The sequence below is a fragment of the Diprion similis genome, chromosome 3 (genome assembly GCF_021155765.1).
Source record: "Diprion similis isolate iyDipSimi1 chromosome 3, iyDipSimi1.1, whole genome shotgun sequence".
In the NCBI taxonomy this organism is placed as follows: Eukaryota; Metazoa; Arthropoda; class Insecta; order Hymenoptera; family Diprionidae; genus Diprion; species Diprion similis.
Window position 1 is genome coordinate 11,360,445 of NC_060107.1, and position 27,259 is coordinate 11,387,703.

A 27,259-nucleotide genomic window follows, 5' to 3' on the forward strand; every position below is an offset into this window, starting at 1 on the left:
AAAAAAAAACGGTGACAAAAACACTTACCACCGTGACTCAAAGGGTTTAAAATTGAGACCCGAAGGGTGCAAACCACCCCCTAAACATATCCCCAATAGAATCGAAGCGGACCTCCGACCGACGAAGAGAGATGCAGACAATGGTCATCCAGGTGTGCCGTGCAGGTAAAACTCGGGGTGGGATGGGGTGTCGACCCCCCACCCCCACCCCCACCCCCACCCCCCACCCCCTCCACCACCACCTACGCCGCAAACTCGGCACCCGATTGGCGAAGAGCTTTCGTGACGTCACACCGGCGTCACCCTATGTATATGATGAAGCACGCGGAGCCTCAGTCTGCCCTTGCTTCTCACGCTGACCTGTCTGGCTAGCTTTGTACGACCTGCAGGCCCCTCATCTCGCGAACGACCTCCGGGACGATTACAGCTTTGGCCAATTGAAATCCGAACCCGCATTCGAAGATCCCGTGAAGAACCGAAGAGACGGGAGACTCGCAGATTCGAAAAATCGTAGGTGAGTTTGAAAAAAAAAAAAAATGTTTGTTTTTATTTTTTTGTTTTCTTTCTTTTTTTTTAAATTTTTTTCGAATACCTTGCAGGCTAATTTACACTTGAAATTGTTACGAAAAAAATTGTTACGTGAAATTTAAACTATAATAGCTGAATATTTTCATGTTTCAAATACCCCTCCCCCCCCCCCCCCCAATTTTATTTTATACCCTTTGCAGTTTACTGCAATCGTGTTTTTGTCTGAAAATATTTCTGACTGTTTTGAGAAATTGTAGAAAAAAAAAAAAAAAAAAAGAAACACAAAAAACGTGTCATTTTTATGATATTGCTTTGATTGGATGATAAAAAATCATTCGATTTTAGCGAATTTTTATCACAAACTACGATCGACGAAACGGAATTTAAAGTAAATTTTTTTAAAGGAATTGAATGTTAAATTTTTAATTTTTTTTCTTTCGTTTAGGTACCAAATTTGTATTTTTAAAGAATTAATAATAGGATGTCTATGATCTAAGATATATCACTATGATCTTATTTTAGAAGTTTTAAAGAAGAAAGTTTTATAGTTAGTGATTTTTTTCTAAATCAAGTTCTAATTTTTTATCAAAAACTTTTTTTAATCTTTCATAATTTTCTCAAAATCTAGACTATGATGAATATTTTTTCATCACGGTTTATATATTTCATTCTACTTCGGATAGAATCGAATAAAATCGAAAGGGAATTCTATGTCGCACCAAACTGTTTAGTGAGATTTCACTCGGATTTCACCAAACACGTAATTGAAGTGTATATTTAAAAATTTATTATATATTGTAATAAGCAAGAAAATCTTCTTTTTTTTTCGAGAAAATTAACACGAAATAACAAAAAATTGCGAATGATTGAAAGACAATTTTTGGGAACTTTTCACTTCGGATTTCCGTGCGAATTTCGAGTTCCTTTTCTATTCCTTTTCCCTCGTCATATTTATGGCGTCACTGGTACCACGTGACCCTGAATGGTTACGTCAGAAGGATTTAGCTGCGGAAATGGCGATCAAAGTCGGTCCTAATCGCAAGTAAAAATTCCCGTCGTGTTTTCGTCGTGTGCATATTGTGTCCAAAGCTGAGATTGCTCAGTTCTGATGTGCTCAAGATATCGCGAGCCGGTCGATTGTAAGAAAGCTTCCACCGATTTAAAATCAGTTTCGCTGCACGCAAATCGCGGGCTTTTCTTGATTCGTTTAATCGGATTTTTTTTTCACCCCGAAATGAACTCGCGTCGTGTTCGTATTTAAACGAACACAAAATTTATCCACGAAAATTCAACCGATTGTTAGTTTCTAGTGAATTTAACAAGGAGAAAAAAAACGAAACTGCTTTACTTATTCCTTTAAATTTTCACTGTTTTCTTAATTATTTTCAAAATTATCAATTTTTTGGTAAAAACTCAAATCGGAACGTCTGTCCAATAGGTGGATGAAAAACTTTATGATTCGACAGTTGGGACATTGTTGAAACTGTAGTGGAAACGACGGAATTTCTGTCCCAAAATTTTCTGAGTGCTCATTTCGAAATACGAAGAATTTTCAAAATAGAAAAAATTTCTTCGTTCGTTATTGCAATCAACAGAAAAAAAAACAACTTAATCGATAACGATTGAAAGGAAGAAAAACTTTAATCAGTAGCTAATTTATTGTACAATTTACTTTAGAATATAAAAAATGTAAGGCATTTAAAATGACAAATTTTTTATCGTTGACCAGATCAAGATTTTGCATCCTTTTTTTTTTTATTGCCTAAGAATCATCCTCAAGAATTAAAAACTTTTTCTTCCGCGAATGGGAGAGGAAAATTCTAACAATCGGTCGTGAAATTTTTGAGGAACGTACCACTGAAAAATTTTTCAACTCTGCGTTAAGTTTGTAAGCAAGTTTTTTTTTCACTCTAATTTGCAATAACGTTTGACGACGAATGAAAAAAATTCGCGAGAGGATATCTCTTGAAACTAATTTTGAAACGTCACTCTTGGAATTTGAAGTTTTTAATTCAGATTAAATATGTGAAATGTAAAATGTTTATTGCTAAAATTGTTACTATTCAACCAAATTTGATGATATGAGATTAACCCTGGAATCATTTTACGCTGAATTAAATTCTCTAAGAAAATATCAAGTGAACAATATCAGTAGCTAAAGTCAATTCAAGTTCGCGAAAAAAATTCATCGATCATCGCATGCTTTTAAAGGCGAAATTACTTTTAATTGTCGTACAAATGTCAACAAAAAAATTTACTTCTCTACAAAACATTTTGCACAGTATCAAGTACGTAGGTATCGTTAAAATGCGATCACGTGGTATGTATAAAAATTTTTAAACATGACATTTTTTCCATGTCATTTTAACTCCGAGGAACTGACTTTTTGAAATTGGAATACAATTTAAAATACGACAAGCATTGAGGTGAAAAATCATCAAAAATAAATAAAAAAAAAAAAAAAAACAACAAAACGTCTCTTCCAAGCAAAACACCCTAATATAGATGTATATATATATTTTCAACTCATTCGAGTGCGAATCGTTGCAACTAAGGGTGCTAATTTACCAAAATTCATGCATCAGACATCTGGGGATTCGCCTTCGGGGGACTCGAATTGCGGCCGACGGGCTTTCGCAGGGCTTATAAAGGCCACGCCGGAAGCTCACCCCACATCGCTAAGTTGGTAGAAGCGATAATGTCTTAAATCGGGCTTAAGAAGCCACACTTCCTCACATACGTGTATATTAATGTGTATATTAAACACTGCATATTTACATTAATGTGAATTGTATTGCGTTAATGATTTAGGTATCATTAAAACTAACAGCATTGAACAAGCTTTTTGAAAATTTTTGTTTTTTCCTTGTTTTTTTTTTTTTCAGTTTGTATTTTCATTTTCATTTTCATTTTATCAATAATCAATTATCTTTTTTCTTCTTTCCGTTGCGAAATCATTTTTACAATCGATAAACAGATTTTAAAATCTGTCGATATGTTCGTTTTTCGATATAGAAAAAACGCCGTGTATCGCTGTATAGATTTTATTAACGATAAAATTCTTATGAAACGGTTTTGAAAATGTTACACGCAAATATTTTTTTTTACATCTTTTGATAAAGTGAAATTGATGAAACGATAATAATGGCAATAAAAATTTCAAAGAATTTGACGTCAAATAATTATAAATCAGTCATTATATTTCGCCTGAAAATTTTTGTTAAAAAATCCACTTTTTTCCGGAAAATTGTTCCACTCAAAGTTGAACTCGGGACCTGTTTCATGATCTTAAAAGAAATGAAAAGTAAACGAATATTGAAAAATCAAGATTCACGGAAATTTGTTTCCAGTTCGAGACACGTTTGATAAAGTAAAAGGCAAATCGAATAGTGTAATTGCAGCGGTGAATTCTTATTTTCAAAAAACTTGATGCAGGCGTTGGTTGGTACGCGTATTAAAGGTCGGCAGTGAAAAAATTAAGAGAATATAAACGCGGGTAGCTGAAAACGCGTTATGGCAACAAGGAGTGGTACACAACATAAATTACACGGGAAAATGAAATATTCAGTACTCGCTGAATGTGTTCTTGAAATACTCACGCGATGAGTAGGCGAAACGAAAGTGGACTGAAACGATATCGTTTTGCCACCGAAATGGCCCAAATCATACCGTAAACAATGAACATACATGGAGAATTTAATTTTTACCAGCTGAAGAAAAAATAATAATACACGAAACGCAATGTGTTGGATTGTGAAATAAATTAGCCTAACAATTAGTTAACCATAACTGATTAAGATGGAATTTGAACGGCACAAATAGTTGCTGAAGAAAAAGTAAAAATTTTCACTGGGTTTGCATTTAGTTGCGGAGTAATTTGGAATAGAAAACAAGCCCATTAAAAAAATAAATATTGGCTCGTTACGAGTTGGCGAATTTTATGCGATTAGGTGAAAGCTAGTTTTGACAAGAAGTCTGAAAGTCTAGAAAACGTGTTATTTCGTGTAATGAAAGGAAAGTGAAATAAAAAATTACGAAGGGAATTTAACGAATAATAATATTTCTAAGGAGTTAATTTGTCGCCGGAATTATGAGTTTCAAATTTAAAATCAGTTATACGAACTTACGAAATTCTTATCGTAATCGATTAAAGTTGCAAAATCATTTGAAATATAAAGAAGCTTCTTACTCTTCGCCTAAGAAAAGAATTTTCTGTAGCATGAAAAGTGAAGAAATTTTGATATATGATTCAGTTCTGCCTGAAAAATTTCAATTTCGAGGATTTGTTTAACGATAAAAATAAAAATATCATCTAACATCAAGATTCTGAAGTAAAATTTAACCAGAATTCAGAATTGATTTAGTAATCGACTCATTGGATGAGAAATTTTTTTCTACCAAAGTGTTACGGAAATCGGAGAATATATTTAAAAAAATTTCAAACCATTCTATAATTCATGATATTATATAATTTCTTCAAAGTTTATAGAAAAGTTTCGATACAACATTGAAATAAAATCCAAAAACATTATTGACGGTAAAAATTTCGTGCGAATCGAGCGACAGAAACGAACAACTGTTTTGTAAGTAAATTAGAGTTACCCTGGTGAATAATAATTGTGATGAATAGCAGTGAAGATATTGATCTTTGAAAGTAAAATTGGCGATAATTACGATGTCAGATAAATTTATATCGTGCTTAGTCAATTTTTATAAAAACATAGTATTGTATTATTTTCGGGGTCGCTGCTGACGAATCTGAAATCGAAATTTCATAAATTCAAGATTGCGGATCTAACACGGCGGACGAAAATGTCAAATTTCATCGAATTCGTTAAAAAAAAAAAAAAAAAAAAAAAAAACTCTATGCAGGGAGTTTTTGGGGTCGCTGATTGGTTTCGTAATTCCGAATTTTCAAAACCTGATTTCAGATTCGTCATTAGCAACCCCAACAATCCCTGGACAGAGTTTTTTTCTCTTGAAAATTTCGTACGGCATATTGGATCCATCGTTTTGAATTTTTGAAATCTGATTTCATATTCGAATAGTTCTTTAATTATACAAAAACTGGATATGAAATGGGTGGTAAAAACACTCACCACTATGACTCAAGAGTTACGCAGGTTAGACAGAAGGAGTGAGATGATGATTAATGGGATTTTAATACACCATGGACTATATAATTTCATAACAGCCGTTCCCGCAACAAGTCTTTCTAGGCGTGTACCGATTTTCACGCTTGTCAACGAATCGCTTTCCCCCTGCATTGAAACGGAGAAATATTGCAGAAGTTCAGGGAAGTTCAGCTGCTAAACACAAATAGCGGATTTGAGCCTGGTGAAAAAAAAAAGTCTGAGAAATACTTGCAGTTTTTTTGAAAATTAATAAAATTTTCCGAATAATATTCTCAGAGAAAATTTCCTCATTTATTTTGCAGAAAGATATTAAATTATTCCGATCATGTCAGAGGGATTTAAAAATGTCGTAGAAATTTTTAGATTAATATCAGATGTCTTTGGGAAATCTCATTCTTTGTAGAAAATCCAGGTTTTCTGGTCTTTTAAACAATTTCCAACCAAGTTGAGTGTAAGGTAAAAATCCTTGCAAATTTCCCGAAAAATTTTACTTTGCATATTAAATCCAAAAAAAATCGGATCTCAGTTTTTTCAATAAACAGTAGAAGTTAATTGCTCCGAAATGTAGCTGGTAAAAAATTTGGAAAAATCTTAAAAAAAAAGAAATACGTTGAATTATGTATTATTATATAAAACTAAAATTTTTTAGATGCATCAAGACTTTTGCCACAAATTGATCGTAATTATTGTCTACGTGAAGATCGAAAAAGTAAAGAGAATGAGAAACGTATCTGAAAGTTTGTGCAAATTATTTTCGCCAGGGGGCTAATCGCTTCCGTCGAACTAGGAGGCGGTTAAAAATCAGGTTAAACTTTCAATTTCCTCTAATTCTTCCCACGTACCTAATAGCCAATATCACCGTAATTAATGCTGGTACTTGTCTGAAATCTAATTGGCCACGTCTACGATACTAGGATCTAAACTTATTATTATATAGCGTAAAATTTTGAAAATAGTGTAAAAAATTTGGTCCTTTTTCATAAGAACGTCGGAGTTAAAATAGATAAACTTAAGTTCACTTGTGTTTCCTAAAACTATCGGCTCATCAAATTCTTTAACGCGTTTGTTTACTGATCGCATGAGTTAAATTTTATGCATCGAATCTCGTAAAAAAAAAAAAAAAAAAAAAAAAAAAAAAAAAAAAAAAACTGCAAACATTTTCAACGTTAATTATTACACGTGAAATTTGGCAACTTAGCATAATTTGTGAAAGAATTAAACCGAAGACTTTGATTTAGTCGCATTTGTTAGGAGATTAAATAGAGATTAAAGTGATTAAAAAAATTTTGTGTTCAAATCAAATCCACGTTCCACACAGTTTTCCAAAATTTTATATATAAGAAACAGACGTGGATTCGTTCTTGTTTACGAAGAGCTGCAACTTCTTAAAAAATTTCGATACTCCGACTGTGTGATTTCGGGGTTTTCAATTTTCACGTTAGATTGCTCGAAAGATCTTGAAAATGGGGTCTCAAGTTGCGCCGTCGATTATCGTCGGAATTCAATCAACTTCGAACGATGTCCCAGATTTTTTTGGCCCCTTTACAGAGCAGGCACAACGTGTTTTTAATCGGGTAATAATTATTTGGCTTCATTTGACGAGAGATAATTATTTTGGTAGTAAAATCAGAATCCGCGACTCCTCAAACTTGGCATCCTCGCTAAAGAATCAATAAATTGAAATAAATTGTATTTGAGTTTGGCTCGAGTTCGACAATCCAATCTAATTTTTACATATTTATACAGTTAGGAAACCTTTTCAACACTTCTCGATTATTCAATCTTTTTCAACTGCCATCTTTACTCCACCGGATTTCACTATTCAATGTTTTTCTTCGCGTAAATCTAGCGAGAGGTTCAGACGCTGGCGAAAAAAAAAAAAAAATTCTCACAAATTTCTGATGCTCTCCTTTTTTCTACCGGAAATATTTCAGAAATTTATCACGTTTTCAGACGGTTAAGTGAAAAAAGTTCGATACTATTTCCGGAGGAAAAGTTTGAATTATTTTGACGATGCTTAAGAGATTTTGAAAAATTCACTTCTCAAACTCTGGTTAAAAGTACTTTCAAGAAATTTGCAAAAAATATTAAATGCTTTTACACAAATTTTGAAAAATCACAATTCTGCCCAGAAATAGAGAAATTCTTGCAAAATTCTTAAAAGTTGTTAGAATTTGTTGGTGAGTTTTGAGAATAATTGTGTATAAAATATTTTTACTCAAAAACAAAAAACAAGCGACTAATTTCGATATTATCATTTCTCAAATAACCGCAATCCCCAAATCAAGCCTGAAAAAAAGGTGAAAATTTTTTTTTACAATAAATTGTTTTCACCAAATCGGAACCGTTTGAATATTTTCGGAATATACCATAACTAAAAATCAATTTCGTCAGTTGTAAAATTGTGCAATAAATGTAAACTGAGTAAAAAAAAACAAAAAAACAAAACGACAATCGAGCTTTCTTTAGTTTCGTTAACGCAATTTTCATCTCGAACATAAAAAATAAACAGAATCTCAAGTTTTTGTTTAAATAAAATCCGGTTTTAGTCTCCGAGTAAACACAGGGCAGATAGCGGCGTATCTTCCGGTCAATATCTGCTCAATCACATCATCCACTCCGTCAATTTCGTCCACCCTGATAATCCCGCGGGATTATTGTATGCACATACATTCGCACACCGAGACGCAGGGATTAAGTGTAAGTGAAATTCCCTTATATTACAGAAAATTCTCAAATTTCCCAGCCCAGTCACGTCTGTAATCGTAGTGCGTTTCATTTTTCTTTGATCAAAGCAACATCCCGCAATATTCTTGCGTGCAGACAAGCTGTCCGATTTTTCTATCACCGATGTGTGAACATTTTCGAAATCAATGAGACTCGTCCGGGCCTTTTAATGCGAGAAAGAAAAGGAAAGTCTTTTTTAAGGATGCAAAGGATTCTTAATTTTCACAATCATGTCTTTGTCTTTTAAATATTACTACAAATTTAATCTGCAGAATATGAATTTCGGATAGTTTATCAATTTTTTTTTTTTTTTTGTAAATAGAAGAACTATTATAATGTTTTTGCAAAAAACTGATTGACAAAATGACAAAAAATGTCTCAAAACTTTTCGTTGTTTGAGTTTTATTGGAAATACTTTTTTACAGAGTCTTCGTTAGATTATGATAAAAAAAATATAATATTCATTATAAAAATAAACCACGTCTAGAAAAGATCGTCAGAACATATAATTAAGAACGGTGATTATCAAAACTCGGCAATTTGGCACGGAATGCACCATACGTACATATATTTCTTTGTAGAATATCGACGCCGTTAAGTGGGAATATTGAATACCTGTTGATTGAGGCGTGAAGTCTGTAGGTATCCATAAATCTATACGCGATGTACATTGCAGATTCTGTAGATTTGCGGTATAATTTTTACAACAACGGTTAATGAAAATATTTCGTCAATTTGGAATAAAATTTCTCACGCGGATGAGCAACAAACGCTTACATAAATCCTAAATCTGTACGATTCTTAGGATTAGCTGTATTTCTCACAACTTTCGTTGATTATTTATTATTAGTGGATTTATTTTGTGTTGAATATTGGCGTAAAAATATTAATTGTGCAATCGATTGCCGACCTACGATTAATTCATAAAACGTACTTTCGGCTCACGAGTGTTTAAGTAATACGTAAGAATCTTGTTATAAAAAATTGCATTATAATTATAAAATAATCACTTATTGAGCTAATTGTAAGATTTATTAGTTATTTATTTGTATCAAGACAATATGACGTATTTGACGTATCATAACCTCACTATTTTGCTTTCTTCATCATGTCGATAAACTGTTTCCCAACTTTACCGACTAAATCGATCAAATATATTGCGAGAAAGATTCCTTAAATGAAGAAAAAGAAGAATGATCTCAGAACAACAATTTGTGTTATCAATAAGTTAAATAAAATTCATTTGAATTTGAATAAAATTTATTTGAATTAACGATACGTTACTTTCGCCATATTTTATTTTCACATTTGGCAAGTTGAAGGCAGTTTTTTTCCTGACTGTTATGACAAGTTTCAACCACGTTACTCGATTGATCATTTCACCCCCAAGATCCAGGATTGTAATTTCGTCAAACAAGGGGAAAATTGTAGGGGAAAAAAAAAAACACGATCTTCCCACAAATGCCAGATTGAATAATAAAAAGTAACGAGATTCCGTGTAAAGAACTGCGAGAATACAGGCAGAACTCACCTTATGCCACAAAGATATAATTGGCGAACTCAACGTTACTCAAATTTAGTTTCATAAATTTAATGTGTAAACTTTAACGCTTAATTTACATTAAACAAGCAAAACCTTCCCGAGTTGTTAGATTCTGAACGATTTGTATTTTTTATCCACAACGTCAGGCGATCATTAACAATTTTATCGCTCAAATCTCTGCGCTTCAAATCTATAATCGATGTCGATAAGATATCAGTTCGAGTACTCGTGAAGTTTTAATAATTACGCATAGAAAAAGTGATAAGTGTGAAATGAAGTGGTGATTTATTTTATCTAATCGTGTATCATTTGGCACTAAAAATAAAAATCAAATTAAAACATTATTATTATTACTATTGTTTTGTCTTCAATTTAATTTATCAGGCTAAAAATCGTACAAGTATAATCGATGGCTTGATCGATTTTCACGATATTTTCAGATTGTTTAAATAATAAAATTAATCTGCAGTTACCTGAATTACAAAATTAAAGTTCCCGATTTATTACAGCATCAATTTTGTGCATCAACACAAAATATGTACGCTTTTTCAATTTTTTTACTCTTTTTAAATATTTGTTCAGTTCGTACGTTGAACGAGAAAAAAAATATATATTCGTCATTTAACCAGTTCACTTATAAATTCTGTGACTTTCTTCGATTATGAAAATATATAAATATTTCGTCTTGGCTGAGGTAAATAATCATCGATAAGAAATAAATAATTTGCATCGCGTTATGAACGACAATTTTTTTTTTTTTTTTATCATCTGCAGTAAGAAGTGAAAAATTGCTGTAAGCATCAATGTTTCAGGAAATAACAATTTACTCGACTTTTCTTAGCAATATCTTCATGTATTCAAGAAGGTAAAAGTATTTTAATTCAATCGTAAGTCAAGACGTTAAAATTGTTCATAATTTGAGTTTTGAATATTAAAAAAAAAAAAAAAAAAAAGAAAAAAAAAAGAAAAACTGTGATAATATGCTCAAAAAAATTCGTACCGTTATAAAATCCACATCAATTTCACAAGGCAAACAAAACCATTATTTTCATACATAATTCTAACCCAATTACGACGTGGCTTCGTTACCTTCGCCTCATTATCCTCGTTATTATTAATTCACAGGGTGTATAAAACCAGGTGCATTAAATTTTTCCATATTTTATACGGCCAGGATAAACGAGAAGAAAACACCAGCGGCAATTGAAAAGGGTTTTGCGTTGTCCTATAAGGTGGCAATTTTCTCGGGAGTCCTTGATTGCTTGCGACTCTCCGGGCGTTAAACCGCTCCAAGGAGATTTCAATGCGACTCTTGGATGCGGTACGTCACCGTCTCTATAAAATACGGCAAACCTAAGGATCTGAAGGACACTAATTGAATTTTCCCAATCACTTCTGATGCAGTCTTAACCAATATCGATAAGCAGAAATTATGCGCTAAAAGGACATACTTGATTCATGCTACTTTATCGATGGTCAAAAGTTTTATGTGTGGGGGTCAAAACTTGAGAGGATTAATATTGGAATGACCGATATATCGTAATTTAAAACGAAGGAAGAACGAATTGCTCAAAATCTTGATTTTTGAATGTCTCACTGATTACTGGTCATTCTAATCAGTGAAACTTTCGAAAATCAATATTTCGAACAAATCATCTTTCCTTACTTTATTTTCGCATGTTCGAAATTTCGATATATATCCGCCATTCGAAATTTTGATCCTTACAAAGTTTTAGCCCAACCCAAATTTCATGCCAGTCGTAAAAAATTCTTTGAACTTCTCCACGGAATGTTCAAAGAATTATTTTGAAGCTATAAATTTCTGCACACTGCGATAAATTTCTTTTGTCATATTTGTAGTTTTTCTGCTAGAATTTTCATGCTAGCAGATTACAACGACGGTTTAGATACAATTGAAATCACTAGAAAACAGGGCACAAGTAACTGTTCATAATTTTTCTTGTATCATTAGGAGTTTTTTCTTTACAAAATAATGTTGTAATTATTGTGTAAAATTTTTCGAACCAGTGTGTTTGGTCCCGAGATTGTATTTCGACAGTTTTATAGCCTCGTATTAATGATGACTAAAGTTTATTTATCGCCATCTTGAAAAAAGAGCCAAAGCTGAGAAGAGGGCGTGAGACTTGAAGTAAAGACACAAAATTTTACGAAACAACCAAGTTTCGAATGGTTAGAAATCCGACGACTCCAGATTTTGAAAATTCAAGGTTCCAAAAAGTAATATTCCGATGGAGCACAAAATTTCGAAAAATAAAGTTTCGATAGAGTAAGATTCCAAAAATTAAAATAAAACTCACACGGCTTAGTTTACTCAACGAATGCGTGTAAAAAAGTCAGAAAAACCAAAAATCCGAATAACCAAGATTCGAAACGTAAAAATATAAAAAATCCAAAACAGAGAAAAATCAAAGTCGCGAACTTTCAGCAAGCCAGAAATTCACAGAGCTAAAAATCTTCGATCATTCAGAACATCGATGTTTCAGGTGATAAAATTTTTTCATTTTCGAATATCCGGAACGTCGATTTCCCAAAGTTACGGCCTTTCGGAACTTTGCATTTCCGGAATTACGAGCATCGTGTCTCGACTTTGATTTCCTCACTTCAACTTTCGCCACGAAATAATTCGAAATTTATAAGCGCTTTCGAGATTCTTCAAATTCGGAATTTCCATCCAACCCCCTGTCAAGATTATATTTCAATAAAATATAACCGGAAAAGCTGATTATCGTAACAAACAACAAGTCGCGATTGTTCAAAACCTCGACGACGTTCGTTCGCATGAATAAATCTAACGAAAGAGTAATTAATTGTAAACTAAAGAGTAACCGACACGGAATAAGTTGAATTCAAATTCCGAAATACTCACCCCTGACGTTTCCACGTGACTTTGTGTGCTTAAGGGTATATCGAATAAAGTCTTCACGTGCCTCGCAAAGTGTGCTTGGCGATGATTGGCCGGGGATGGGGTTCTGAGCAGTTCCGATATGCCGAACCACTCGCCGAGTCTATTGTCAGTATTATTATACGTATATATATACATATATATATGTACTTACCTACCCTGAGAAATGTCGTAAGGGAAAACACCCCCAACCTGAACGATGTAAGGAAATTCTGTGTAGGAAGCTACCTGACACCGAATCCGCTTCACAAATCCAAAATTCGCTGCCAAATTCAATACACAGTAATATGGAATTTACCCCATAGAATTCGCAGAGTTTGTATTTATTCACCGGCTTTTACACTCCGCGTCAATTGCGTTTTGATATTTAGTCACGTGGTTTAGCCGATTTTGGGAAAAAAGTTGTTTCCTCGCGAACGAAGACTCGTCTTGACTTTGAAAAGTATTACAGAATCTTGACTAGCGATTCCTGTCGTTTTTACAGTTTTTTTTTTTTTTTTTTTTAAACTTGCAGGTGAAATAATATTCTTTATGGTTTATAGAAAAATTTCTTACCATTTTTAAATCAATTTTGGATGTATTTTTGAACGGACGGGATTAACCGATTTTTATGGTCTCGTCTTGATCGATTTTATTATACTTCAAAATCGTAACATTTTTGGTGAAATAACAATTTCTCGAATCAGCAGTAAGTTGAAAATGGTGGATTGATGTAAATGATATTTGATCAATTTATTTGACTTCTTAAAACTTGGAACTCACCAAATTTTGGGTAAAATCGGTTGAAGGCGTTCGTCAACCTAAGTCGCTTAAGAGAATGAACATTTTTTATCAATGATTGTTTTACAATTTCACAAATAAAGAAAATAGTAAAAAGTCTTGGAATTTTTCCTGGTATTTTATAAAAATTTTATCAATTTTTAAGAATTTCCAAACGACGTTTGATACTGCATTTTGCTTTACCAATTATGGTGAGCGTAGCTGCGATCAATTTTTTTTCATTAACGATACTGTTTTCACTAAATAATATTATTACAGTATAATAAATAATCCTATTTTTTGGAAAGATTGAATTTTTAAATCCGTAAAAAATTAAATTTTCTCAACATGGAATTTTTTTTTTTATTGCGAACAATCGTAGATATTATCACACAAAAGACATTGAAATGAAAATTTTTCAACTTCAGCAAACTAATTATTCGTTAAAAAGTGTATTACATACCTGATAAAATTTCAGAGAGACAAAAAGAGACGAAAAAAGAATCACTTTTCACTGAATTGTTTACCAGGAATACCCAAAATCCGATTAAAAAATTTTAAACAAGAATAACAAACAATTAAAATCATAAACGATAAATTAAAAATTAAAAAAAAAATTTAAAACAATAAAATTCTTTTCCCGATAATTTAACAATTTAAAATCCCTTTCAAATCTACTTTTCACTCTTCAACGAATAATACTCACGTATTTTGCAATTTACCTCGATCTGCCTTACTTGTGCAACAATTTTTAGTTATCCTAGGGTCCCAGGACGGAAGAACAATAACCACGTAAATCCTTAAGATTTCCGCTAAACAATTTAGGTCGAACAATCGATGCAATTACCTACTAGCTGGATCTGCTCGCATAAGATGCTATTTCGCTCGGAATGGAGACGTGGAATTGCAGGTTACCCAATCTTTCTACCGCGACTAATTGGCGTTACGTATTTCTTAGGATCAAAATTGCTAATCGATTCTAATCCCTGGTGAAAATAATGATCAATTATCCCTAACGAAAACGCTAAAAATCGATGGTAAACATACATATATATTTTTTTTTTCAAAGAAAACTACAAAATATGACGTAACATCGAGATATAATCTACGATTCTGGACGAAAAATCTGAAAAAATTAATTTTTTTTAGTGCTAATCTCTTTTTTTCGAAGAAAAAAAAAAGAAAAGAAAATAAATTAATGAACTCTGATCCCCCCCTCGCCCCTCCCAAAAAAAAAAAAACAATGTAAGAAAATTTTTCCCAATTTCCGTAGACGCGCGAATACGATTTTTGTTTCTTTTTTTTTTTCGTTTTTTTTTTTTTTGTTTTTTTACGCAAAAATTACGAGAGAAAAAATTTCCTACGAGAGTTACAAATTATTACGAAATATTATGAAAATGTGGAATTTTTAATGTGAAGAAAAAATAAAAAAGATAAAAAAATCTACGATTAAGAAAGAAGAATTTTGAAAGAAAAACTTTTCACTTCAAATCCTGTAATGTTCGTGTAAGGAAATTTCGATGGAAGTAATTTTACCGAGGATATCACGCAACGAATGATATAAACACGTTTGAATTATTCCGAAAATTATAGCGAGTTTACGGGAAAACACGCAAATATCGCCTGGCTTTCTCCTCTTTGGTATCCTTGGCATTAATCGTACGATAATAATCGGTATTCATACAATATCACATTCAAAAATTATTCAGAGTCTGATTTCCTCGTTGAGTCATTGAACAGAGCTTTATAATATATACAATTCCGATATTAATTAAACCTCGAGATACCGTCTTCGTAAACAACACCAAATACACATGGTGCGTTCCATCTATATTCCAACAGACTTTCACCAAAAATCATTTCGAATTTGGTTAAAAAAAAACAATTTCACGTGATGGTAACTTTATTTATACAAACGCAGTTTTTTTTTAAATTTTTTTTTTTAAATCTTTTGTTTGTTTGTTTGTTTGCTTGTTTTTATTGTTTTTTTTTCCTCTACTCGTCGAAAAGTTTCTGAGCAGCGAATGTCTATATTCTAACGGACTTTCATAAAAAATCATTTCGAATTTGGAAAAAAAAAACAATTCCACGCGAACAAACGTCGAATTTCTTATCTTTTGTTTGTTTGGTTTGGTTTTTTTTTTTTTTTTACCGTCGAACAGTTTTCGAGCAGCTAATATACAATCATTTTTATTCATCCAAGTTCCCGTGAGACGTTTGACGATTTTCTTTCTTTGGTTTTCAGATCGTTTCAAGATCGTTTCGATTATGCAATGATTTTATCCTTCATCTTTTTTCTTTTGGCACTTTGAACATTTTTCATTCGTAAAAATCGATGTTTAATTTTTTCACAAAACTGAAGAGAAAATAAAAAAAAAAAAAATTAACAAAAAAAAAAAAAAAAAAAAAAAAACATTCGTTGAACCAACAATTTTATCGCCTTCTAAATCCCAGCTATGCACACTGACGTCTAATAGCTGTGCTAGTCGACGCGAAATGGAATTGGCGGTTAAATTATGCGATGATGAGTTATAAATCTTCGTTATGGTGGTCGGTTCGCGTCTTCAGTATTTCCCTGATATTTCGCTATGAGGAAAGAGAGAGAAGAGAGGCAGCTAAATGCGGAGTGAGACAGGAAGAGAGGAAACGATTTCATTTTTAACTTGATAACGGTTAAGGTGGTTCAATCAAATCAATATCCGCCCAACGATTGACGGAAATATCCGATTAAGTTTATACACAAATAATAACTTTTTTTTTTCATTGAGCTTGAAAAATCTTGTCGTCGAATTTAATGCGGTAAAAGAAATATTTTTAGTAATAAACTTGAAATATTAGATGCATTTCAGTAGCTAAACTGAAAAAGTAAAAATATTGGACAGTTTCTTTTTTATTGATAAAAGTTGCAAAATCATTGAATTTTATTAGTAATTCTTTGACGAAAATTCGAAGAGATTTTTTATTTCAAATTTGACAAAAATAAAAATTTTCCTCTTTTCCACGTTTACCCAAAAAATTGAACGGGTTAAAAACCATAAATTTTTTTTTTACGATTTTCGAGTTACGAGTAACGTTCCCGAGTTCCGGTAAAAAGAAAAAAAAAAAAATGCGATGCACCGTAGAAATCTGATCCCTTTTCGTTCGTTCGTTCGTTTATTTAACTTACGAAGAAGAAGACAGACGTCGAGTTTGCTCGATTGGTAAAGGTAGAACTAGTGCACGTCCTTAATCCTGGTTAGCCGAGGATTGAACTTTACGTCTAGAACACGTAAAGCGTTCATGATGGCGTTTGAATTATGAATATATATATATATATCCAGCAGATATTCCGTCGGATGAACGGCGAGTTTAAGGTGGCAAGGGGATGAATGAACATCCGTTTACGTCGCAAGTCTTGCGAAAGCGTCGTTTTGACCTGCGTAGAATGAAAATCCGGAGGGAAGAAGGATCTCCGGTGTTTGTAGATCGTGAGCCTAATTCAATTACCATCACGTCTGCCAATTACACCGGCGTGGTAGCAGGTTGTTACGTAACAGAAAATAGTTCCTCTTACTTCTAAGATGAATCTGACGCTGTGCAGCTGCAGCTGCAGCAATAGCAGCAGCATCAGCGAGCTTTTCGCCGTTAATTCAGCGCAGCATCCTCAAGCTAAATAAATTTTCCCTGATATCTGTAGCAGAGTAATTATGATTTTCCTGCTACGACTTATAACACGAATGGCAAGAAATGAAACACTTTTGTTAAAAACTAAAGATTGCCAAGGGTTAAATATAAAACGTGAAGCGTAACGTAGCCGCTAGCTTCCGGAGGATATTTCTCTCTCTCTTTCTCTCTCTCTCTCTCTTCCTTTCTCTATTCCTCTCCCTTTCCGCCTCTGGGCTTGACCCTCTTCGAAACTTTTTAACTTTTCTCTTTTCCCGCCTTCCCGCATATATACAGTTCCTCGAGCATGGTTAAAGCTGCCCTTTGATTATCCCGACTCCAACGAACCGGAGTTCGGATATCAGGTGTATGAGGGCTTTACCGTCAAATTGCTGAACTGAACACCAGATTATTCTGACTACTAGCAATTTTCGAACCCCTTTACGCTATTCAAGATATCGCATCAAAAAGGTGTGCGACCTGTAAAATCCATTTTATCGGATTTTTTAAATCACCGGTTTCGATTTTAGCCATTCATCGACTTTTTGCTAAATACGTAGCTTGAAATATCGATCTTGGCATATTGTAACTCATTTTTTGTACCTACATGTTTTGAGAAGAAAAAAGATAGAAAGACGAAAAAAAAAAAAATTTCCACAAAACTTTATTTATCAAATTATTTCTTTCGTCAGCTACGAAGATCTCTTACATGATAATAAAATAAACAGTACTTGAATTAAAAACAAGGCTTCTCTAAATATCTATTCTTCGTTTGAATTTTTTTTCAAAACTTTTGAAAATCTGGTGTACAGATGTCTTTGATTTAAATTTATAATGAATTTTACTTTATTTTCAACAGATTTGAAACATATTTTTTCTCTTTTTTAGCCGTCAATTCGGTACAGCCATTTTTTGATTCTCATAAAATATTGTTTGAATCTGTTTGCACTATCGCGAATTTCTTACACTTCGATTTTCAATTTTTTCAAATTTGCAAAAAAAAAATAACGGTTCAAATAAATGGATAAAAGATTTCAAAAATCTACTCAAAGTACGACATTTCATCTTTATAGTTTATCAATTTTTACTGCATACTACAATAATTGATATCAGCCACAAAATCCGCTCCTACATGTAATCTAGATGAAATTTCGTGCAGGTTCAGAAACTCGAAGAGAAATAATAACAAAGGTTCTGCAGTATCTGCAGTAGGTAATATAACGTAATACTGTCTTCTCAACAAAACGAAGCCCTCTAAACGCATCCGACGTTTTCTTATCGAATCGACTCTCGCAATCAGTATTTGAAACGGACAAGTCGAGCTGCAATCAGCTTTCACATTTATACAGGACCGTTTGTTCGTTTCTTTTTAAATATCAAACACGAAAAACATTATCAATTTGAGTTAGATTTTTTAGTTACATGAAATGCGATTCTCTATATTGTTATATTTAATTATTGTTTTGTCGAAAGTTGGAAAGAGTCGAGTATGTTGTATAATTATAATATCACGTGACCTGATCCTCGAAACTGTTCGATAATAATTTTAATACGCAGCGCGTAATGCAGATTATAAAAGTGCAACGGCATATTATCACTTCAAAATCCCCGGAAGCCTGGCCTTTATTAATAGCAGAAAGATTGTGCCCGGGAGTCAATATTATTTTAATTATCTTAATCGCAAACTTTCCGATTATCCTGCAGATTAATTAAGAAGCACTTTTAATCCCTTCAGTGTGCCGTATGAAGGTATAATAATAATATTATATATAATGTATACCGTTCGTTTATAAATCCATATTGCGGCTGGCTAGATGAGATAAACTAAATTTATTAAACAAATAACACGTTATTGGGATTGCAACCATAATTCGAAACCCTAAAAATCACGATTTGCCTTCATTCAAGTTAAAATTTTAGGTTATGTGGTTATAAAATGGCGCCGACAATGAGACTCTGACGTCATGAGGATAGAAGAGTAAAAAAAATTAATGGATTATTCATCTACGATATTTTAACGACAGAATTTCGAATAACATTTTGTTGGGATTGTCACTTTGCATGCATCATCCGGTGGAAAAAAACAACACACAAATTAATGCAACCATAAATCGAAAGCCCAAGAATCACGATTTGCCTCCATTGAAGTTAAAATTTTAGGTTATGTGGACATAAAATGGCGCCGACAATGAGACTCTGACGTCATGAGGATATCTTGGAATAGAAAAAGAGGAAAAAAATTGATGGATTATTCATCTACGTTACCTCAATGATATTTTCACAACAGAATTTCAAAGCGTTCGAGATGCGTGGGACGGATTTACGCGAGTGAGGATCTTTCTTTATTTACGAGCGTTCAAGATGTGTATGAAATTTCAATTCTCGATTTATCGCCCCGTTTGTGTGCCGGTTCAACCCGTCTATAGATACGTCTCGATGAACTCTATGCCTCCGTGTATCTTCACAATATATTCTTGTACATTTATGGGAATACTTTTGTATGCCGGGCAATCCATCAAACTCAAAGGCGTCGACGTCGCTAGAGGATCTAATTCTGCTTCCTGCTTCCTTCAAAGCCTTAAGCTTCTTGAAAATTTTTACATGGAGCTTCTGAGTTTGACGTGGGGTGAATTCGATCCCGTCTATGCAGCTGAATAATCTCATATGCTCGTCTCCTCTCTCATTGGAAACCAAGAAAATAATTATTTTCTGAAACCCTTGCAAGTTTCTACGAGTTTATCTAATTTTTTATAATTTAATAATTTATTAATATTTTGTAAAATCATTTTAAAAACCTTGCGATTAATTCTAATCTTTTTTTTTTAGAGATTTTTCAGAAACATCGACGTTTCCCTTGAAAAATTTTCGGAATTTTAGTTTAATCAAAAATATTCTTTTACAGTTAAAGCCAGATTTTTTCACCTTCGTATCAGAATAGTTGATTCGGATTGTTTCCTGAAAATTTTTTATTTCCCTCAGGAATCAATCCCCCCTTACACTTTGACGCTTTTCCAATAGAAAATAATGTTTCCCACAGAATATGAGTTCTTTTGAGAAATTTCGTGTAATTAAAACTTTTTCTGAAGTGATTTCTAAAACTAGACAACTTGTTTAGAATTTTTTTTATTTTACTCGTATCAAAGATGGATGTAATTGAAAAAATTGTTCGAAGGATTAAACTTTTTTTGGGTCAGCAACCCTGTAACTTACATATCGTGAGACTCGTTGTTAGTGTGCTTCACTTGTTATTTACGCACTATAAATGAAGTATTTGAGTTGATTTATAGCGATGCCGAAGCCGAATAATATAGTAATAATATCCCTTCGTCTCGAGCTAATGAGAAAGGATGAATTTGGCGAAATTAATATCAGCAAGAATATGAACCACATGCAGGTTAAGCGTTTGGCAACGGTGTCAAATATTAGATCATAATTATTCTGTTATTATGGAACGGATTTGCAGTTTGGAAAAATTATTGTAATTTAAGGGATATCACAACTTCCTGATTCACCAACGGAATGAGGAAAATTTATCTAGCACTAGTTTACTTCTCTCAAGTAAGGAAATATTTTCGATATCGAGACAATGCAGAACATGTTTTTCCCACAATTTTTATACCTTCGTAAAATTGCGTGTAATTTTTTTGGAAAAGAGAATTAGTAATTTTTTTCTATAGTGACTCTTAAGGGGCAAGATTAAGCTTGAATTTGAATCGTTGAAATTTTTGATGTAGTTTTTTTTCAAGGTTATGTAACTTTTTGTACAGTGCTTTAGGTTTTGAAAAATGCATTGCTGCTCGCGAACTATATGGCTTAAACTAACGCGTCAGGACGGGAAAAAATTTCACATCTTCAATCCGAATATGTGAGAATTTATTTGGAATTTTTTTCGTGCTGTGTAATTGGATGTTCAAAAAAAAAAAAAAAAAAAAAATATGTCTAAATAAATTTGTGAAAAATAAATCTTTCAGCAAAACTCTGGTCTCAAATCGATGGAAATTTCAAAAAATTTGCTTGCTCTGTGGGTCAAGTGGTGAATAAAGCAGATGTTCACAAGCTTCAATCAATATACCGGATTATTTGGTGAAAATATTTCATGAGTAATTTAAAATAGATTTAATCCACTTGAATCGAAGCAACTATGTACATTTTACCCATCGACATTTGCCCCATTATTAATTGTTTTCAATGCCTGAAGGCAATCTCGATCGGTAACGTGTATCTTGAGTTGCATAAATGCAGGCGGATCTATTTCGTGCATACATTTTTCCTGACATGCGATTCACTTCAAATTTTGCATGCATAGGCTTTTGGGTCCGATGATTACGAATCTAAACTCGAACTTCTAAGCTTCAAAATGGCGGATCCAATATGGTGGACAGTCAAAAAAAAATCTAAAAATCTTGAAAAAATTCTGTCAAATGTTTTGGTGTGTATTAAGTTGTTGTAAAAAATGGCATTCAGATTTTCATGGTAGCTTAGCAGAAAATCCTTTTTTTCGTGAAAAAGTACGAAATTCGACCATTTGTTTACACGTGCTATTTTTGCAATAAGTTAATAAACTTTGTTTTTTTTAGCTCCAGAAATATTTCAAGGACCATTTGTTAGCAAAAAAGTAGTTTAATAAATAAAAAAGGTGGGACGCTGGACGTCCTAGCGTGAATTAAAGGTTAAGAGGATGCTATCGTCAATCTTTACCGACAATCAGCGGAATGCGACATGCAATGGCGAAGTCAAATACATATCCAAATAAAGTTTCTTTACACGCTAGAATAATGCTGAGAAATGAAGAAATGAAGAAATATATAAACGTAATTTAATTATCACTTACTGCAGGAATACTTTTAAGGAAAATCATTGATACGCAGATTTTCATAATAGTATAAATAAGTGATAACTCAGTCGATAAAGACTGATTACAGCACCTAATTCCAATTATTCCTGAGACTAGTCTGAACATGATTGACAGTTTTCGTTCTTCGTTACAAAAATGGATATCAACAGTCTACGAATGGATGAATTTACGACGTATCACGTCTGCAATGAGTTTTTGCCGTGTTACAGTGCTTCGCATTTGTTTTTTATTTGTTGCGTCAGCAGCGTTGCTATGACGACGAAATATAAACAACTGACATTCGCCATTTCACGGACGTTATGCGCTATCTGGTGGATTTTAGGTAGCACTATAAAGTAAACTAGGAACAGAAAAAGTGACTAAGACTTGAAAAATGATTCCAATAATGTAAGATTTTATTCGCATTTTGGAGTCTCATTGGAAAAAAAAGACAATAGAAACGGTATGAAGGTTATAATAAGTGACGAAATTATTCCAGAAAAGGGTTCAATTTCCAGATTCAGAAGCTGAAGTGGCAGAAATTATGCTTAGCATGATGGTTATTGACGAAAGTAACGAAAAAAAGTTAAACTTTGATCACAAGATTTATTTTTGTCATTGTAATCGTCTGAAATATGATTTCATTTTTATTTTGTCGTTCATTTTGGATGGTTTCAATGTGGCACTTAACGCGAATCAGAGGTACTTCAAATACTTTTATATAATTTAAAAACAAAGCGAAAGTGTCTAGAGAACAGTTCAAAAGATTTCTGACGTTTAAAAAGAGTTTTTTTCGACAATTGAGTTTTTGAGAAATTTTCCATCCTTTTTCTTCAGAGAGTTCGCTTGTCGAGAGCCGACAATTTTGCATGTATAACTTTTCGTCCGGATCACTGAGGCTTCGGATTCATAGTTGTTACAAAAAATCCAAACTCCTCAAGAAACGAAAATTGAAAACATCACCATTTAGGCACGGAAATTGGGAAAAATCTGAAAAGATTGTGTTATCTCAATTGCTACGACTACAAAAGAGAAAAAAAAACACACACACACAGTTAAATCGTTACTGGCCAGCTTCCTGCACTCAGCAACATTACTTTCTTATTTTTATTGGCTTTTTAGAGCTGTTTGATAGTCCACCTATAACTTGAGTACACCGAGGGATACTTTGCACTTGTGGTCTAGGCCTCAACTATTTCCATTTTTTACGAACACCAAAAAAAAGAAACAAGGTTCAAAATGAAAATGAGTTTTGTAATTGTTGCCAGTATGAGGTGAAAAAAACTATCGTTAAATCAAGAAACAAGTTCAATGTTGTAATAACAAGAAAATATAATACTGACATCTAAAATCAGACTAAATGCCTATTTATATCACATTTTCCTGTAATAACCTGTAACTTCCGGTTTAAACCGTTGTAACGATACTTAATTTCCTTGAACTTTCCGGTAACCATAACAAATGAAATTTTTCTTACAAGTGTTATGAGTCGAGCTGAGCTGGAACACTCCATATATGTATGACCGTCTATCTCGACGCTCGTTATTTTTCTAATTTCTCCGACTGCACGTGGTTGGAGTAAGAAAAAGCTCAAGAACCTTAGCCCTACAGCTACAAGTTATATCGTGCCACCTCGGATGTTTTCTTTTGCCGTACAATATTTTTCCCCGTCTTTCTAGGCAATAAATTAACCTACAAGTACATTTACTCATTCATCTCTTTATTTACGATTTAACGTAAAATTCTGCTTCAGTTCTATTCTGAAATAACTTCGTCGAGTTGTTGTGTTAAAGTTGTGCAGTTAAATTAAGTAAAATTTTGACAAATATGTCATTGAATATGTAGAAAGTCAAAAACGATTTGTTTTGGTTCTTACTTGTGCGCGATAAACTGCTGAGGGATTTTGATAGTAAAATTCATTCATCGGAATTACGTTTTTGTCTAATTATGGTGATGCATTCTTCCACTATTTCTAAAAAATACTTATTTATTTGTTTTTTTAGAGAATTCTTTAATCGAACATTAAGAATTTAAATACTGTATGTGTATTTATAGCTGATGGGTTTTGGAAAATATATTATTTTTCACTTTGGTATGACTTAAGGAGATGCTTGACCAACGAATTGTTGCCCGATAATAATTTCACCTGTCAGAATTCAGGACTGAGTATCGCGTGCGGTCCACCGCCAACTAATTGTATAATTATCGTATCGATTCGAAACTAAAGCTTGCGGCGTACAGTTGTTGCAAAGAGGCAAGTAAAAGAAATGGAATAAAAGATTAACGCTTGTAATAAAAATAAGAAAAATAATAAAAGGAAAGTTACAAGCGAGAGTTGCAAAATTTTTTTATTTTACTTCGACGGTTGGATCTTGGTTTTGAAATTTTTCTTGAACTCTTAAACAGTCGTTACGTTTTTATCAGGGAAACAAAATACTTTAGTAATTTTGTAGAAAATATAAATAAATTATACGAAACAGAAGACGTACAATAATAATAATAATAATAATAATAATAATAATGAAATAAAAACCGAGTAAGTCTGCAACAAAAGAAATGATTGAACCCGAAAATGAGCAACATCGCTTTGCTATTTTTGTGAAAGACGACGCCAGCAGAAGCTGCAGTTACGATTTTAACCCACAAGTTTCTGACCGAATTCCGATTCCGATCTACGCAATACTTTGATGAAATTGAATAGTGAAATTCAAGCGGATTAAGGAAAGGATAAAAGATTCACACGAAACACGTACTATATTCTATCGAAGCAAAGTCGTTTCTCCGTCAATTTGATCCTATCGTTGCAGACACTATAAATTCAGACTATAATCCAAAATTGAACCCAGCTCGGAAGCTCTCGGACCGCGATATTTCTCTGGCGAGGTGATCTTATTCCAGAGAATATTATACACATACATGCACGCGCGTGTTCGGTGGATACAGAGGCATTCAAATCCTTTGAAGTTGAGCATAAAAGTACGACCGAAAGAGTTTTCGGTCGACTATGGAGGCCGGAAAGTCACGAGCAGCTGCAAAAATTAGTTTCCAATAGTTCTAAAAACTTTTAAGTATTCAATCGGAAAGTGAGTTCCGGGTTTATTTCAAATTATAATAATTTCTGATAAGTTTTCAAAAATACGTACATCAATTTTTATGGAGTCAATTAAAAAACAAATTTTTGAAGAATTTTCTTTCCCAGTAAAATTGAAAATATATTCCAAAAACTCGAACTTCATGGAAAATAATACAAAATAATTTTTCTCACAGCTGTCCGAAAGAATATATTGTACATTTTGGAGGAATGCTTTTGAAAAAAATGACAAATTTTAAGAATTTTCTTTAAGCGAGAGAAAGAGTGAAACTTTCTTATTCTTTCTTCATCTCTCAGAATTGTCTTTCGAGTTCTCTAGACCACACCTCGAGACCTTTTTCCGCTGTTTGACCCTCCGAATCTTGACCTGGGAATCCCGGCGCTGCCACTCGCAGTGCCGAGTTGAATTACCATTTAAATCGCAAACTTGAAGTGGATAATTACTTCCCAAATAACCGAACTCCGAGTGTGTACACGTATCCACGTTACACCCACCCGCCTGTATGCAAATAAAATGCCTGCAGAGAGCAGCTTTACCCCGAAAATGCATTTCGAACTCTCCCCCCCCCCCCCCCCCCGATATGTATAATTCCGATCGAACAAACATTTCAGCTTAGAATCAAACCCTCTGGAAAAAGTCGAGTGAACACTCGTGCCGAAATTCACCGCTGCTATTAGGTAGAAAACTGTCGAAAAGTAGACAGACGCTGAAGGCCGATTCAGAATACAGATTCCCATACCGACATTTACCGACACTGTATCCAAAGCTAGACTTTCCTACCCACTTCAAACGTATTGTGATAATTTTTTTCGACAAGCTTTTCGACAGATTTTTCTTCAATTTTAACCAATAAAAAACTTGGGATATACTAGAGAAAACCCTCATTACGAGTGTCAAAGTTTCTAGTAATTTGGAAGAAAATTTTGTATCGTAAGAGTGAAAGGAATTTTAATGTATGAAAGAAAAGAAAATTTCTACCTAGACTGTTACACTTTCATTGGTTCATTTAGAAAATATAGAGGAAGTGAAACTGGCGAATAATAATGTTTTGCCAATTTTCTGTGAGAGTCAATTTTTCGAAAAATTTTCACTGTTTGTGTGATATCAGGTATGATTAGTGCAACGTCAAGCTTTTTTAATTGATTTTCAACTATTAATAAGATTTCATGAAACAAGTGTTAATAAATATTTCAAATTCTTATGCAATGCTTAGAATTTTATAAATTGACGGACTTAAAAAATTAGCATTCATTCTTTTTGTTCTATAAATATGAAAGATTTTGTATAAACGGAGGAATCAACTTACATCAAAGTATGGAGAAAATCCTGCTGTTCGAAATCACGTGAGACGTTCGAAGATCAAGACCTGAAACAATTTATCTTTCGTTATTTTATTTTCACACGTTCGAAATTCCGATGTATCGGCCATTCGCAATATTGACCCTTCCAAGTTTTGACCCCCACTCCACATGACGTATTGCAATAACGAATAATTTCAGGGAAAAGACGTTTCGCGGGTAATGATCATTTTGCGAGCAGTTAACGCAGCGATGATGAAATTCAGTCAAGAGCAAAGGCACCCGAGATTAAACACGTTAAGCATCGCGAATAAAACCGAAAATCCGTAGCTTGATTGGCTGCGTAAACAAGAAACCTTCAGAAGAAGAAAGGTCAAGAATTATTTTCACGCCAGTGAGAAAAAATTAATTCGTTGTACACAATTGGTTTGCATTTTCGAAAAACTCATCACCATTATTTTATATAACCTAATATTCTGATAAAATAATTAATAAATCGTTTTCTTTTTACAAATTAATTTAAAAGAAAAAATTAAGTTTTTTCCGCATAATAATTTAACTTTGTGATCGAGATTAACTGAATTTAAAAAATTGAAGGTTCAACCTGAAACGGGTTATTTTAATTCGTTGCTTCCGGTAAATTACATCGCTAAAATCCATTACGGTTATCAATATTGCTGATCGAGCAAGACGAGAACTGTTTCCGCTGTAGCGGGATTGAAGAAATCTTCACAGAAGCTTCCATGAAACGGCTGCTTCGAATCTATAACGGTTCACA

The 27,259-nt window shown here is 33.2% G+C and overlaps 1 protein-coding gene across 2 annotated transcripts in view; it reads left to right on the forward strand.

The window, feature by feature from the left end:
* The first annotated feature begins 344 nt into the window (after positions 1-344).
* Positions 345-27,259, forward strand: part of LOC124404203 (tachykinins) — a 67,146-nt gene continuing 40,231 nt past the window's right edge. For both annotated transcript variants that reach the window (XM_046878152.1, XM_046878153.1), the window contains exon 1: positions 345-514. The gene's annotated coding sequence lies outside the window, so the exon portion shown is untranslated. The remainder of the gene's footprint in view (positions 515-27,259) is intronic.